Source organism: Mustelus asterias, chromosome 18, assembly GCF_964213995.1.
Source record: "Mustelus asterias chromosome 18, sMusAst1.hap1.1, whole genome shotgun sequence".
Taxonomy (NCBI): domain Eukaryota; kingdom Metazoa; phylum Chordata; class Chondrichthyes; order Carcharhiniformes; family Triakidae; genus Mustelus; species Mustelus asterias.
This window is the reverse complement of record NC_135818.1, coordinates 72,469,521-72,474,212: the sequence shown is the minus strand read 5'-3', so window position 1 is coordinate 72,474,212 and position 4,692 is coordinate 72,469,521. Positions and strand designations below refer to the sequence as shown.

Below are 4,692 nucleotides of genomic sequence, written 5' to 3'. Positions count from 1 at the left end.
CCTATACTCAATGCTCTGACTGATGAAGGCCAGCGTGCTAAAACCTTCTTTACCACTCTGTCTACCTGTGACACTGCTTTCAATGATCTATGAACTTGTACTCCTAGGTCCCTCTGTTCCTCAGAACTCCCCAGGGCCCTACCATTCACTGTATAAGTCCTACCCTAGTTTGACTTTCCAAAATGCAATACCTCAATGTTGAAGAAAGATGTTCTAGGTTGTGTTTGTTTTCAGAGCATTGGTCTAGTCTTGTTATCGCAAAATTGGTGAAGGTCATAGGCACTGAATGGAAGAAAAGGGCTGGTCAGTGCTAAGATATGTGCATGTGTACCAGATTCCCATTAATCTGAATAGGGTGGTTATATTAGAGATGTGGCAATTGCTTCTCATGATACGTTCTGATGTAAAAATACCAATCAGACACAATGATTGATAAAACAATAACTCTTTATTTGAAGATACAGCTATAGATCGATAATATTCTCCAAGAGGCAAGATCTCCACATTGCTGTTAAAGACTGCCTATGAGTCATGCGACTAATAAATCACAAACTGTCGAAGAGAGTAACAATAGACAGTAATTTTGGATACATCCCATTAAAGGCACATCATATCACAGCATCCGATTTCTTTACAAAAGAAAATCTTAACAGTTTAATTATTAGTGTCACATGTAGGCTTACATTAACGCTTCAATGAAGTCACTATGAAAATCTCCGAGTCACCACACTCTGGCGCCTGTTCGGGTACACTGAGGGAGAATTCAGCATGGCCAATCCAACTAACCAGCACATTTTTCAGAATGTGGGAGGAAACTGGAGCACCGGGAGGAAACCCACGCAGACATGGGGAGAATGTGCAGACTCCCGCACAGGCAGTGACCCAAGCTGGGAATGGAATCCGGGTCCCTGGCGCTGTGAGACAGCAGTGCTAACCACTGTGCCGCCGCAGTGTTTCATCAGTAATACATCGCAGGCTAAAAGTGTTGTTACCAACGGGAAAACCGGCATGTTCCTCTCCAGAGAAACAGAATGAACAAGATGCCAAAATAGTGAAACAATGGAAAAAGGAAAAACATTAATTTAAATTGTTCAGACATGCTAATTTTGTCAGGGAAACAACTGTCACAATATGGATGCTTGCTTGAGGGCATTGTTATGTCACAGCATTCACACTGACACGTAAGCAACGTCTCAAAGGTCAAAATTCCTTGCAGATATGGGAGTTTGGATTTGGGCATGAATTATATTATGCAAATGAGATACAGAGCACTTCCAGCTGGCACAAAGTCAACACCAATCTGTGTGATGACCAACTGAAATAATTAAAATAATTTAAAAAATAGTAATAATGCATTAAAGCAAGGAGAGGTCAGTAACATGACCTATCCTACATTAGAGCCACACACTCACACAATACTGTTCCATATATCCTGGGCTGATTCTGATACATTAGCTGCAATTGATGCCCACTGCCAATTCAAGTCTTGTATTCATCTTATTAAGTTAACTGCCGGAATGATAATTGAGAGCTGTTGTGAAGATCTTGGCATGTGGGCAAATCCTTATGTCATTGACAAACCTGTGGTTCATTGTCCAACAATCAGCAATTATAGTGTATTCTGACAATTCAAAGCCCTTAGGTGGGGAACTTGCTCACGGCACAATACTGAAAGCATCCCTTCTCATTTTGCATGAGGCGCAGTAGGTGTTAGGTGACACAAAAGAGCCCATGACCTGTGAAACGACGTGACTGAAACTTGTTAATTGATATCATGAAATTCCTGCAGACCAATTATAACATTCAAAGTATGCAGATGCTTTTGGACATGAGACAATGGATGTCAGAAACGGTTACAGCTTCATCAGTTGACATTATCAGAAAGAATGAACTTGCATTCGTACAGAGCTGTTCAAAACTGAGATGAGGAGGAGTTTCTTCAGCCAGAGGGTGGTGAATCTGTGAAACTCTTTGCCACAGAGGGCCATGGAGGCTAGGTCATTGAGTGTCTTTAAGACAGAGATAGATAGGTTCTTGATCAATAAGGGGATCAAAGGTTACGGGGAGAAGGCAGGAGAATGGGGATGAGAATCGTATCAGCCATGATTGAATGGCGGAGTAGACTCGATGGGCTGAATATCCTAATTCTGCTCCTCTATTTTATGGTCTAAAATCTCAAAGCACTTTACAGCCAACTAAGTACTTTTTGAAGTGTAGTCACTGTAGTAGAGTAGGAAATGTGGCAGTCAGATTGCATGCACCAAAATCACCCCAACAGAAATATGATTATGACCAAATAATCCTGTAGAATAGGATTTTTTAAATAGAAACACTACAGTGCAGAAGGAGGCCATTTAGCCCATCGAGTCTGCACCGACCACAATCCTACCCAGGCCCTATTCCCATTACCCCACATATTTACCCTATTAATCCCCTGACACTAGGGTCAATTTAGCATGGCCAATCAAACTAACTCGCACATCTTTGGACTGTGGGAGGAAACCGAAGCACCTGGAGGAAACCCACGCAGACACGAGGAGAATGTGCATACTCCACATAGACAGTAACCCAAGGCCGGAATTGAATCTGGATCCCTGGCGCTGTGAGGCAGCAGTGCTAACCACTGTGCCACCAATCTGTTTTAATACTGTTGACCAAGGGATAAATATTAGTTGTTACTGGGGAAAATCACTTTGCCCTTCTTTGTGTAATGCTACTGAATCTTTGACAGTCCCCTCTACCCTCTCAGATAGATATATTTTAACATTTCACCCAAAATACAGCACAACAAATCACCCAGCAGTCCCTTAGAGTTCTTGCAAAAGGCCAGCGACCTGAAACATTCATTATCTTTCTCTTTACGGAGATGCTGCCAGACCTGCTGTGTATTTTATGCTTTTACTTGCTCAGCACTGCACTGAAGTATTTTATTATTCGTTCATGGGATGTGGGCGTCGCTGGCTGGGCCAACATTTATTACCCATCCCTGAGGGCATTTAAGGGTCAACCACATTGCTGTGGATCTGGAGTCACATGTAGGCCAGAGCAGGTAAGGATATCAGATTTCCTTCCCTAAAAGACATTAGTGAACTGGATGGGTTTTTACGACAATCAACAATTGTTTCATGGTCATCATTAGACTTTTAATTCCAGATTTTTATTGAATTCAAATTTCTGCCATGGTGGGATTGGAACCCGGGTCCATTACCCTGGGCCTCTGGATCGCTAATCCAGTGATAATAGTACTACGCCACCGCCTCACCTCATTAGCCTGGGTTACATGCCCAAATTTCTGGAGTGGTGCTTGAACCCATGACCTGTCTAACTCATGGGCAACAGAGCTCGCATTATGTCAAGGCTGACATTGTTGGAAAGAAAACAAGTTATTTTACCCAAACATCATCAAGATTAGATTATGGCCGTTTATTTGTTATTAAGTTAACATGCACTATTTATTTTTGTTCGGTCATTAAATGTGCGGTGCTGAATGTTTTTGCCATGCTCTATTAGATAAGAAAGTGGTGCACATGTTTCATATAATCAAGTAGCAGTTGCTAGCTCTATTTATGTACTCTGTAGTTCTAATGCTGGTGCAGTAGCATCTATAGTTGAACAGTGAGAAAAAAACATCTTGAAAGGTCCAACACCAATGGGGCGGCATGGTGGCACAGTGGTTACCACTACTGCTTCACAGCGCCAGGGACACGGGTTCGATTCTTGGCTTGGGTCACTGTCCGCACATTCTCCCCGTGTCTGCGCGGGTTTCCTCCGGCTGCTCCGGTTTCCTCCCACAGTCCAAAAGACGTGCCGGTTAGGTGCATTGACCGTGCTAAATTCTCCCTCAGTGTAGCCAAACAGGTGGCGGAGTGTGGCGACTAGGAGATTTTCACAGTAACATCATTGCAGTGTTAATCTAAGCCTACTTGTGACAATAATAAACTTTAACAAATCATCGCACTGTCATATCGAGCAAGATACGTCGATAACGAATTGCAACACTTACCAAAAATCTTACAATATGATGGTAATGGGAGGACAAGCTGTCTTCAATAGCAGTGGATTGGAGAGAGTGGGGATAAAAAGTCATGCTCCTAATAAAGACCCAGCGAATCTTACTGAAACATGTCAAAATGTGAAGGCAGATTTGAATCTTTAATTGAAAAGCTGGGGACATTTGCTGTCTTGGTTCACACAGAATGAATTTCCACGCTCTCTCCAAGTCCCTTTAATGGAAAGAAATTGAATAAAAGATGGTTACAGTTGCTCAAGTTTTTTCAAATTTATGTTTAAATCTTGGTAATAATAGGAATGGATAGCTGAGATTGTCAAAGGTTCATGGCAACAGAATAAAGGTATGCATGATAGAGGTGAAAGTAGATTACAAAAGAATCTTGTGCTCACATATAAAAGGTTCAGAAATCCAAATCTTTCTGGCATGTTCCTGGCCAAATTATGGTGCATTTCTTATATAACTTAGATGGGAATGTGCTAGAATTAATGCTAATTATGTCTTGGACCCAGTATGCAAGGACCTTTTGATTTGATTTGATTTGATTTGATTTTGATTTGTTTATTATTGTCACATGTATTAGTATGCAGTGAAAAGTATTGTTTCTTGCGCGCTGTACAGACAAAGTATACCATTCACAGAAAAGGAAAGGCGAGAGTGCAGAATGTAGCATTACACTCATA

The 4,692-nt window shown here is 41.7% G+C and overlaps 1 long non-coding RNA gene across 1 annotated transcript; it reads right to left on the bottom strand.

Annotated features, from left to right (window-relative positions):
• Positions 1–429: 429 nt before the first annotated feature.
• LOC144506854 (uncharacterized) lies at positions 430–4,214 on the bottom strand. Its single transcript, XR_013499970.1, has 2 exons — positions 4,004–4,214; positions 430–552 (listed from the first exon to the last, which is right to left on the bottom strand). It is a non-coding gene; the product is annotated as an uncharacterized LOC144506854 (long non-coding RNA).
• Positions 4,215–4,692: the final 478 nt, after the last annotated feature.